Consider the following 13,084-nt stretch of genomic DNA (forward strand, 5'->3'; position numbering starts at 1 on the left):
ACGAGCACTAGTATATCGATCTAACTCGTCGTTAGTGTGTCAGACTACTCATTCAGATACTTAAATGTTCAGATATAAGAACATAAAATACGTGTAAATAAAATATAAACAAATGATCAAAAACAATTTACTTGAGTCAATAAAGTTGAGTCTATGATATTTATAGCATTAAAATAAACAAAAAATACTTAGCTCTAAAAGTTTAAGTTAATATACAAATATTAAATTAGAAGAAGGTTGATTGTTTCAAAAATTTTTACCTGGCGGCTGGTTATACAATGAACTATGAAACTTTTAGAAACTAATCATACTATTCATTTTTATTGCAATTGTAATTTGTATTGATTTAAATAATATTTAAGTTGGTGGCTACTCATTATTAATTAAATAAATATTTATTTGCTTATTTTAATTTAAAACCATTATCCACAAGAAAATTAAGTAATCAAATATTTAATTAAGTTTAATTTACTAGTGTAAGTTAAAAATTTATAAATTTGTTGTTTATCCAACACTCTACCTATAATTTTCTAAATTAACAAAATGAACAAACTTACAAACTGTTATTAAAATAAAATTATAACTTTAATCTTATTAAGCGTTTATAGTTAAAATTTTTACGAAATATGTCGAAATCGCGAAAATTTGTAAGTAATTTTGAAGTTGAAAAATCATAACATTTTTTGTGTTTATAACTAAGGATTAAAATTTCAACACTAAGTTTTCTATAAGTTTTCCTTCAAGTAGCTATAAAAAAAACTCAAAGCATCATTATAGGATAAATTTTAAGTGCGTTTGAATTTTAAATTTTTAAAAAATGGCGAAACGATAACGATTTATTCTCAAACGATTTTAAATACTTGTTATTATTCGAACAGTATAAGTAAGTAGTAGATACTTGAAAATTTAACCAGTTATTTATAATGGAATTTTCTTTTCATAATTTTCTTTTCAAAATATTTTGCTTATTTTAATGCTATTTATAGGCATTTGAAATATTTTTTTTTGTTTACTTTTTTAGATTCTGAACGAAGTGATGAATGTATTGATTTTACAATTGTGTGTGTTTTTTTGTTTTTGTGTCTGTGTACAGCATAACTAGTCGAAATAATGCTCCAATTTCAAACAATATGGGTGGTTTCCGATGTAAAAGTGAATATCCTTGGTGCATTATAGAGGTAAAAAGTTAACATTTTCCAACAGTTTTCAAAAAAATCGAGAAAAACAAAAAAAAAATGACGGAAAAACGGCAATTTTTACGCAAAACCAGTTTTCGACCAAATCGATTTTTTTTATGGTTGTAATTCAAAAACTAATCACTGAAAATACTTGAAATTTTCACCACATGTTAATGTCAGTAGTATCCGTATATAGTTAAATTTTCAAAAAATTTTGACTTTTTTTGAGTTATTTATAGACCACTGAAATTTTCGATTTTTTTGAAAAATTTTTTTTAAAGTGTCGATAAAAAATTTTTGGATGACCAAAAAGTTTTGAAAATTTAATACAAGGTTCCTTATGAGTTGTTTTTAATGTAGCTAAAAAAAATTAAAAATCGTTAGTCACAATTTTTTTTTATAAGCGTTTTTAGTTCAAATTTTAACGAAATCTGTCGAAAACGCGAAAATTTACAAGTAATTTTGAAGTTGAAAAATCATAAAATTTTTTTCTTTTATAACTAAGTTTTGAAAATTTGGTACAAGGTTCTCCATACATTTTTCTTCAAATATCTGTAAAAAATACTCTACCGGATTCAGACAAAAAATTTTTATGAGTGTTTGAAATTTAAATTTTTATAAAAACCGCGTTAAATAACAGTTTAGCCTCAAACGATTTTTGATATTTATTATTATTCAAAAAGTATAAGTCGTAGATACTTGAAAATTTTACCAGTTATTAAGATTCGTGTTTTCTTTACGTGATTTAAATTTCAAAATATTTTTAATTTTTTTGAGCTATTTATAGACAACTGAAATTTTCAATTTTTCTGAAAATTGTTTTTTTATGTGTCGATAAAATCTTTTTGGCCATATAAAAATACTTGAAAATTTAATACAAAGTTCCTCATAAGTTATTCTTATAGTGATTAAAAAATTATAAGAATACATAGGCACAATTTTTTTTTATTAGCATTTGAAGTTTAAATATTGACAAAAATTCGTCAAAAGCATGAATATTTGCAAATTATTTTGAAGTTGAAAAATCATAAAATTTTTTGTGTTTATAACTAAGGATTAAAAATACAACACTAAGTTTTCCATAAGTTTTACTTCAAGTAGCTATAGAGAAAACTCGAAGCATCATTATAGGAAAAATTTTAAGTGCGTTTGAATTTTAAATTTTAACGAAATAGCGTAACGATAACGATTTATCCTCAAACGATTTTAAATATTTGTTATTATTCAAAAAGTATAAATCGTAGATAGTTGAAAATTTTACCAATTATTAAGATTTGCGTTTTCTTTACGTGATTTAATTTTCAAAATATTTTTAATTTTTTTGAGCTATTTATAGACAACTGAAATTTTCAATTTTTCTGAAAATTGTTTTTTTATGTGTCGATAAAATCTTTTTGGCCATATCAAAATACTTGAAAATTTAATGCAAAGTTCCTCATAAGTTATTATTATAGTGATTAAAAAATTATAAGAATACATAGGCACAATTTTTTTTTATTAGCATTTGAAGTTCAAATATTGACAAAAATTCGTCAAAACCATGAATATTTGCAAATTATTTTGTAGGTATATTTCATAAAAATTTTTGTATAAGTAGCTAACAGTTGAAAATTTAATACAAGGTTTTTCATAAGTTTAGCTTACAATTATTATAAAAGAACTTAAATTTTGTTGTATTCAGGCCATTAAAACATAAACTACCTTTTTCACCAACCACTAGAAATTATATCCTAGGCTGACAAATCATCTTCGTTCAGAATCGTTTTTCGTATACAATGATAACTATCATTAGATTCAAATTTAACACTCCTATAATATATAATAATGATCCATACGGCACCTAATGTACAGCAGAGCGGTACTCACTTGCCCGCTTTTTTATTTTTTTTTTTTATAAATATCGATAAATTTTTTGGTGGAGTCAAAATACTTGAAAATTTAATTCAAAGTTCCTCATGAATTAGTCTTACAGACATTCAAAAATTATAAGAATACATTATACATATTATCTACTTATTTAATATTTTAATTGATTACTTATTAAAGATTATTTTTTTTCTATTTTAAAACTTATGTACAAGATAAACATATTGTCAATGGTAAACTTGAAGTTTAAATGCTAATTATGTTATATTTTTTTTTTCATATAATTTAAACCCTATATTATAATATTTTATACCATTAAATATTTATTGATATTCGGTATGATATGTATAACCTACTTGTTTAATAGTTTAATCGATCACTTATTATATTTTTTTTCTATTTTGAAACATGTTTAAAGATCAACATATTATTATAATATACCTAACAAGCTATTTAAATATTATTATTTATTGGTATTGTTAATGATTAACTTAATTATTTTTTTTTATTGATATTTGATGTATGCATTTTTTAATTTATAATTTAATAAAGATAAAATTATTTTACTTTCATATCATGAAACTCATTTTTATTTCCCTGTATAAATAATTTATTTATGTATGTCAGTTACATTTAAGAAACTAGATCAATGTATAAGCTTTGATGATCTAATTGTGTATTCCTTAGATATCTAATAAATATCTTGGCAGATATTCTTTGAAGATTTTTATCACTTCTTGGATGCCTATCAAACTAATATCTGTGTGGATACCAATGCCATATTCCATGAATATTTTCCAAATGTTTCCTTCGATATCTATTGAATATATTCATAGATTCTATTAGCATATTCATAGTAGGTACATCTCAAGCGAGACATATTGATATAATAATTATATTCTATAGATATATTTAGCATATTGTTGGATAGGTATACATAGAAAATATATACATTCTAAATAGTATATTCATAACATTTGAAAAGAATATAGAATGCTATGTGGGATACATAGACACAATTTTTTTTGATTACCGTTTAAAATTCAAATATTTCAAGTATTTTCAACTTCAAAAATTATTGTACAATTATAGTATAATTCAAATTTATGTATTTTTAAATTCAAATATTTTTGTGCAATTCGTAAGTAGAAAAATATTTATCTTACGAGCTGTTTTCCAGGAAAAGCGTGAGAGATAGGACGAAAATCATAAGAGATTAAATTGTTCCCCGTAGAGAACTGCATAAGTTGTATAATTTAAATTTTTCGATAACGTGCTATTTAGGTTTTTTAAAAACATCGTATACATCAAAATATCAAATGGCTTTAAAAAAATAAAAGTTTTAAATAATAACTAAATTATCATCAGTAGGTACACTGACACTGTTCGAAGCCATCACATAATATGTGATATAATTATTACTTATACAAGCGCCATATTTGCACTTGAATGTATACTGTGGACACCTTTAATGTAAAATATCAATATGAATTATATTTTATGTACTTAAGTTACCTTAGCCTAAGTACCTAAGCCTCAATCGAATTACATGACTGTTTCACATAAAAGTAGTATTTCGTCAGATCCATCATTGTAATCTCTTATTCCATTACAAGTATTTGAGATATTAACGCACTGGCCAGATCCACATCCATATTCAGTTACACTTTTTTGAATTAAGGTAAACGTATAGGTATATACAATTTGTAATATAAATTATTAATATTTTATAGGTATAACACGTTGTTTTATAAATTCCCATACAATATAAGTTTGTTGTATAAGATAGATAGGTTGTTACTATTATTATATTATTGTAGCTACACATAGAATATAAGTAGACATTTTTTTAGTAAATTAAATTCACTCCGATACAATTGAGACTGAGCTCCTAATTATATATCACTATCAGCACTGAAAGGCACTGGTTTCTGTTCAAAAACATATTTTATATTGTACATAATATAGTTTAAGAATAAAACTTATTACAGATAATAAATACAATATATACGTTTCTTAACACACGACAATTTTATTTCAAAAACTATATTTATATTAAATAGTTATTTATCATTATTTATTTTGAAAATATAGTATAAATATTTGCCAATCCTGGGCAATAAAATACGGTTTGTCATTTTTCGGGTTTTCTATCACACAAAATGCCCATTTTTAAAATAATAAATTATTGTAGTTAATTCATAACAGACAAGTGTAAGAAAAATAGAATTACCTAATAGATATTTTATTTTAAAGACGATTCGCTAAGTATGCTCACCCAATTTTTTTTTAATAATACAATATTAAGCATTTCTAATTACTTTAAGACCAAATTTTAAAATACTTGAAATTGTTTTGTAATACTATAGAAGCATTTCATGAACATTCAAACTTCTGTCTTACAAATGTCAATCCTCCTTTTATTCTAGGTACTGTAAATTATTTAGCAGATAATTTTTTGAAAATATTCACGCATCATAACAAAAAATTCAAACGAGTACCTAGTTTATGAGTTTATTTTTTAACTTTGTGTACCAACAATAATAATTAAGTCCCTAATAATGGGTTTTGAAGGATGTATGTAATTTGGGTCACATCTAAAATTTTATTTTGGTAATTTGTGCCATTTTTTAAGTTTGTAATTTGAGCCAAATAAAATTAAATAAAAAGGCACGATGAAACCCGAAAGCGCAAATCAACCTTTTACGTAATTATTATTTTTTTTAATATATGCTTTATTCTGATATAGTTATTGTCATAAGAATAAATAAAAAAAATGTATTTATAATGTTTTTATTTTTTTCTATTTGTGAATATTAATAAATTATTGGTAAACGGTCATTTTGTACGATACATTGTTTAAACTGTATAACGCGGACATTTTGTACTGTTATATACATAAAGTACATGTTAATAGTCTATGCTAATGTCCATATAGTTATATATCCTGCAAGTGGTAAGTGTATATAATGTAAATTATTAAAATGTAAAAATTAAATATAAAATAAAAAGTCAATTTATTAAAAACGTTATAAAATATAGTATATTACTAGGTATAAGTAAATAAATTATCATTCTTGTTTAATTAAAAATGTGTACAATATAAATATAAATCAATTATATTAATAAATATTCATATTCTATACAAACGCTTTAGAGTTTAGACTAATACGACTACATAAAAAAAATCAAATTGACTACAAGTGTTTGGCTGAAAATGGCAAAAAAATATTGATAGTGTTATTGCTGTTTATTTAATTTGTATCAACTTTTGAAAAACATTTATTTATTTTTATTCGAATTCGTTATATTTATAAAACTAATATAAACTAATATAACTAAAATATTTATGTTTCAATTGTGTATTTAAATTATATTTTTAAGTGTAAAAAAGTATACTTTATATTTTATGTAATAAAGTAAATGGTACTTATTGGTCACATAAAAAAATGATAGATAGTAAAACATGTGATATTCTGATTAATTAGAAGCGTGTTACATTAACTTCTAATATTGTGAAATAATTTATTGTATTAGTGTGAATAAATTTAAATATATTTAAAATATAGGTAAATTTTTGTGTGGTATGTGCCATTTTTTTAATATAACATATAATTTTTGAAATAAAATACCTAGTCACTTATAATATCAAGCTTACTCACCTTTTTTTATACTTGTAGCTTAATTACAAAACTAAGCCTTTTCTGTCAATTTTGTTTTGTTGATAAATTGAATATTGTTGAACGTGTAGCGTAAATTACATATTTCTATCGTTTTTTATTACGGCGCAAAATATCAAAATTTATTTGTATGTGTAGCGCAAAATATATGTGTTACATTATAACATTTAGACTCAAATTACATACCTACACAAATGTACCTATTCGTGGCGCAAATTATTACAAGTAATAAAATTGGAGAAAAATACCATCTCTCATTTCGAAGATATGTTAAAGGCCATAGTAACTTAAAAATGTTGTTAGTTGATATTAATCTATAAGTTACATTACCTATTATATATTATGTTATATTATATTATTTTTATTATTATTATATCACATTATATTTTATATTAAGTACATTTAGATATTTTATTCTTTTAAAAAATTATTTTTAAAGGAACCTAACCTATTCTTAATATAAATATTTTAATAACTGAGAAATAACTCATTTGAATATTCAACTACGTATGAAAAAATTAAAAAAAAAAAAATTATCCACTAAATAAATCTATCTACACCAAGGATAATAATCCTTAAGTAATAGAAAAAAATTCCAAGAATTTGAAGTCTTTAAGTATATTTAAAAATTCCAAAAATCATGATTTGAATAAATTTTTCAAATATAAATAGTGATGATTATTGGTGAATTACTCATGATACTATTTTATTATTGTCAAAAATCCATATTTTTGTATTCTGAGCAGAGCAATGAATAATACATTCATAATGATTTTATCATAATATGTTTTTTTGTAGATGAGCACACGATACGGCTAAACTGTCAATAAAATGATATGGAGATAATTTTGGATATCAAATTATTCAAATTGGATCTAATCAAAATTAAAAATTCCCAGTATTTATTTTTATTATTGGAGAAAACAAACAAAAAATTAAGAAAAAACGGAGATTTGTACACATGTCCAACTTTCATCAAAGGGTTATATTATCGTTTTTATTTACAATAAAATTTTTCAGTTATTTTTGAGTTATTTTTTTATTTATTTTTAGGCAAAATTCATAACATTAGTAAATTATTTTGTAGTTAGAAATTCATAAAATTTTTTGTTTTATACCCAAGATTTTAAAATAGAATAAAACGTTTTTTACTGGTTTTTCAACCTATGTGTGAAAAAAAATCATTATTATATTTCCATATTTTTGTTTTTAATTGTCGTCTGTGAATTATATAATACCTATGTTAATTATAGAAATATGCGTCGACGCGTTATCAGCCGCCGCCGGCTCATTGGTGCGCGGTTTTTAACACGGCCGCCGAAAAAGTCACTTCTCGTCCCGTACGTTGTCGCGGTAACATATGATGTGCGTGCAATTATTGTTTTTAAAATTTACTCGAATAGTTAATTTATTATTTACTTTATTATTGTGAGTTGTGAGCCCTGAAGACTAGTAGGTATTTAGAATATCTTATAGGTGCGAATCACCACTATTCTTTTATTTCATTATATTTTTGTATTGACGCGAATCGCCAGTACTTAAAAACTATGTAGACGCTAATCGTCACATTTTTTTTGATATATTGTGTGCGATAATCGCCACTACATTTATATTTTATTTATTACGTGTTCGCGAATTGTCACCTTTTTCAGTACTATTATTACTGTTTTATTGGCGCTAATCGCCACATTTATTATTTACCTACTTATAATTATTGTAAACTAGTGTCTGCGCGTGTGCAATTATTATATATTATATATGTAGGCCAGATTAGGAGCACCGACAAAGTTGTGAGTTTTTCTTTGTATTATTATTATTTAAGTTAATATTAAATATTTACTTAATACATTTTATTATTGAGCCAAAAAGGCTATCTCTATGTATATTATTGTTTACCTGTAGGGCCAAAAGGGCAGTCGATTACTATTATTTTTTATGTATACACATATTACACCTACTATTTACTATTTAGACATATTTTTTATTATTCTTTACGGCTCAAATAGCTTCAGACAACCAATTTTTAATACTTATTTATTGTGTATTGTTTGAAGTATATTATATTATTGTACTATTTAAAATATTGGAAATACGTGTTGATATTTTATTCTAATGAAAGTACACACAAACATAAACATACACATTACACACACCACCAAATACTAGCACAGCAGCACTCACGGGTCTTGCTCGGCAAATCTGGCCACTCCCTGTTGAGTGCAGAGTGCTATACACATATAATACACAATATGTACACATTTTTACACGGGTCGGTCGGTGTATGAGTATATAATAGCGCTACGGAGTTAGTATATCGGTTACCGGGCGCACGGATTAATAATATTCGTTCTCAGCCCGTACACAGAGCCGGTCGTAGGTTTTTTGCCGCCCTAGGCGAATCTAATTTAAGTTGCCCGATCGTTATACATTCATTATCGTTATCATAGATCAACATTATGTATTTAATTAAATATTAAAAAATATATAACTGAAAAATCAAAAATAATATTTAATATTATTTAATATATTGTATTAAATGAAATTAATTTTGCAAGCCTTTTTTTGGGCAAAATCAGTCAGCAAATTTTGAATACAAAAATAGTATTGAGCTATAACAGTTATTAATATTACAGATTTTTAAATTATTAGCTAATAAAAAATAAAAATAAAAATAGTATAGTATGGAAATACGAGTCTGTCAAGTATGAAAGTCAAACAATAAGAATAATAGTTAAAAACTACATGTAATGTACCTATATGGAATTTAAAAATTGTAGGTATATTTCTTATCTTTGATGCTGGTTAGTGGTTACACAAAGTAAATAGCTTATTATTGTCAGCAGTATAGGATTTCTGTCTTTTCTGAAGTCTATTGCCACAATTGTATTACCCAATAATAGATGATAGAACGATATTATTGATTGTTTAGATTATTATTATTATACAATATTTTATAACAATTTGCTTTTAGCTTTTAATTTTTTAATTTTAATAATTAACACTATACATAATTACTAGTTACTACTTAGGTACCGATAAAACTTATATTTATAAGATATTAGATATACTTTGTATACCTATATAATAGTACAAAGTGTCAGCGTTCTGCAAAGTACTTTTTTAACAGACTGTACAAAGTGTTCGCGTTTCGCACTTTTATTGCTTGACCGTACAAAGTGACCTAGAACCAATTTTTAAACTTCAGATTTTCCATTACTTCTTTTTCAATAGAAATTGTAGCAAGATCACTTAGCCTTTCTTGATTCGTAGAAAACCTTAAATAGTTTTTAATTATTTTTAATTTTGAAAAGCTCCTTTCACCAGAATGATGACCTTTCATGTTTGAGCCATTATCATAACCATACCATTGCGTATACTGTATTGGAATTTTTAATTCAAATTTAGATTAAGTCAAGTACAAGGACTTTTAGAACATCTCCATTCAATCGGACATACATCATATTTTTTATTAGGTATAATGTAAAAATAAATATTTAATGGTGATTTAAAATGTAGGTTTTATTTTATTTTTATAAGGAGATTCAGGGTATGGACTCTGACCATGAATACAGACACCGCTATATAATCCAGAACCAAATACTCCAGCGGAACAGTACAACAAATGGCTATGTAAAACAAGATCTATTATAGAGCGTTGTAATGGAGTACTCAAAATGCGTTTTCGGTACTTATTTTTTATTTTTTTAAGCAAACTAATCTAAAATAATAACTGCATAATTAATTAAGTTTAATACAGATGCCTACTTAAGCACAGAGTACTTCATTATCATCCTGAAAAAGCTGCAACTATAATCAACGCATGCACAATACTACATAACATTTGTATAGCTAATTAATTGCCTATTATTAATAATAATGATGAAGTCGAAGCAGAGGATCTAGATGTAATTTCTGATATAGTACCTATAAACGATGGAGGAAATAGAATAAACCCAGAGCTCTCTGCAGGAAGAAATTTTCAACAACATTTAATCCAATTGTATTTCACATAACAGTCACATTTTATAATGAAAAATGTTGTTATATTTTGAACTAATAAAAACTTTTTTTATATTTGAATTTGAATACACTTTATTAAACACTTGTATTTATAACAGTTATGAACATTTAAGATTAATTATTTCATATAATGGTACATAGTATCTAATATATTATATACTTCCTTAGAGGATGATTACTCATAAGGATAACATTGTATGTATTTTAATTAACAAAATTTAAAAATAAAAGTATTACTCAAATAACATTAACATTAACAAAATAAAATATATAAACATAAACTATTACACTTTTAAGTTCCTTTTAAAACTTATGTATTTATCACAGATTATTATTTAACTTTTCATTACATAAAAAAATTAATTAGAAAATATTCATTCCTCCTTAAAGGCTGCAGCCCTCATTATTTTAACTTTTTCTTCTTTCGCTATTACAATCCTTCCTCAAAGAAGAAGTTTCTGAGCATAATAATCTTTAATGATATCATTTCTAACCTTTGAAAGAGAACTCGCATCATTGGACATCTCCATCGATCGTTTAAGAAGATTGTGTTTACTAAAACACTTTTTTTTTTAAACATTTACTTATTTAGAAATTAATTGTCCATTTGGCTGAACAAAACTAAAACACAGTAACTACACTTTGTGAAATTGTTCAGGAGAGCCAATTTTCTAAACATTAACAGGCCGCTGAAAAATTTTAATCACACAATATTGTAACCCTGTATTATGAACCTCCAAATTATATATGTGTTGAATATTTTTTTTTTTTTTTATTGGCTCCAAAGTTATAGCAGTTACTTGGTTTTAATCTGGGATTTGTGAGTTGAATTAAACGAAATAACTAATATAAAACACAATATCGTAGTATTTAAAAATTGTAAATTCTTTTAAGTAGTTTATATTTACAAATATAAATTTATAAATAACAATTAATGAAGTGAGGTGTTCCTACCTACTTATAAAACAAATTTAAAAAAACATTAAAAATAAATTGCAGCATAAATGTCCTTTCTGTTCACATTTGGTAAAATGATAAAATATAATATAAAAGTATTTACTTTTATATTTACAAATATAAATTTATAAATAACAATTAATAAAGTGAGGTGTTCCTACCTACTTAAAATAAAACAAATTAAAAAACTATAAAATTAAAAATAAATTGCAGTCCTTTCTGTTCACATTGGGTAAAATGATAAAATATAATATAAAAGTATAATTAACCAAGTTAAGAATACTTACTAGTGTAATAATTCACAAATAAGTAATAAAAAATACATCATTCTGCACATTCATTAATAAAAGTATCTGATAGTCCAATTTCACTGACTAGGTCTTCAGAAGTTGCAGAAACTGGTAAGGTAGTCCAAAAATGTTTTCTATTATTTGGCATTAATGGAAGTAATTTTTTTACTATTTCATTTTTTTTTCAATGTTTATACCTCGTGGTTCTATGATTTTGTCTGGTTCATAATCAATGATGGTTTTTAAAATTTTTTTTTGTAAAAAGTCTAATTCTTTTGGTGCCTCATTAAAGTTAGTATAGTATTCTATTTTGGTAGATCCTTTAAAAAATGTTACCATCACTAGACTCGACAATTTAAAACCTTTTATTAGGTCATTCTTTATGGTAGTGGATCGTTTCTTGCTTGACCAATTAAAAAAATGTGTTTGATCAAATAATGTTTAAATTTGTTCTACTTTCCTTAATTTTATTCTTGAGATCATAATATCATATATATATACCTTACTTGCTTAAATTTTTTCTCTATGTTTCCATGAACTCCATCTGCTGACATATGGGTATGGCCTTTTGTCAAGTATTTAATAGTGACACTTTCTATAGAATTGTTGTGCTTAAAGTTCAAAGTGCTGATTAATGCTGTGAGTAATACCCAATTTTTGTTTTGACCCAGTTAAACAACTGTTTTCAGCCGAATAAATTATTATCTCATGGAATAACTAGCATTTTAGTGATAACATTACGATAATCGAAAACTCGATTGAAAATCATGTATTTGATATTTAAATATTCGATTAGCTTTTGAGAAAAGCGTAAATCGAAAAATAAAGATCGAATCAATTATTTTGATCGAAAGTTGACAATCGAATAAATATTATCGACAACCAATTTCGATTGATTTGAGAATAGCCCCCCTGTATCGGAAATTTCCGAACAAATTGGCGTTTATTGCCGATATCGTAGTCCGCTCGTAACCGTATAACTGTGTATTGTAAATTGTTTGAGTTTAGTCTAGTGAATATTTTGTGTCTTTCACCGTTTTGTGTAGTTAAGTTAGTCACTTTTATAGTCGTACATTATTACAAATTGCAATGG

General features: G+C 24.8%; 1 long non-coding RNA gene across 2 annotated transcripts; it reads left to right on the top strand.

The window, feature by feature from the left end:
- Nucleotides 1–8,053: 8,053 nt before the first annotated feature.
- Nucleotides 8,054–10,804, top strand: LOC126551879 (uncharacterized). 2 transcript variants are annotated; one of them, XR_007605763.1, is made up of 4 exons: nt 8,054–8,514; nt 10,130–10,197; nt 10,262–10,409; nt 10,472–10,804. It is a non-coding gene; the product is annotated as an uncharacterized LOC126551879 (long non-coding RNA). The 2 variants fall into 2 exon arrangements; XR_007605764.1 differs by lacking the exon at nt 10,130–10,197.
- The last annotated feature ends 2,280 nt before the right edge of the window (nt 10,805–13,084 follow it).

This window comes from Aphis gossypii, chromosome X (genome assembly GCF_020184175.1).
Source record: "Aphis gossypii isolate Hap1 chromosome X, ASM2018417v2, whole genome shotgun sequence".
Taxonomy (NCBI): Eukaryota; Metazoa; Arthropoda; class Insecta; order Hemiptera; family Aphididae; genus Aphis; species Aphis gossypii.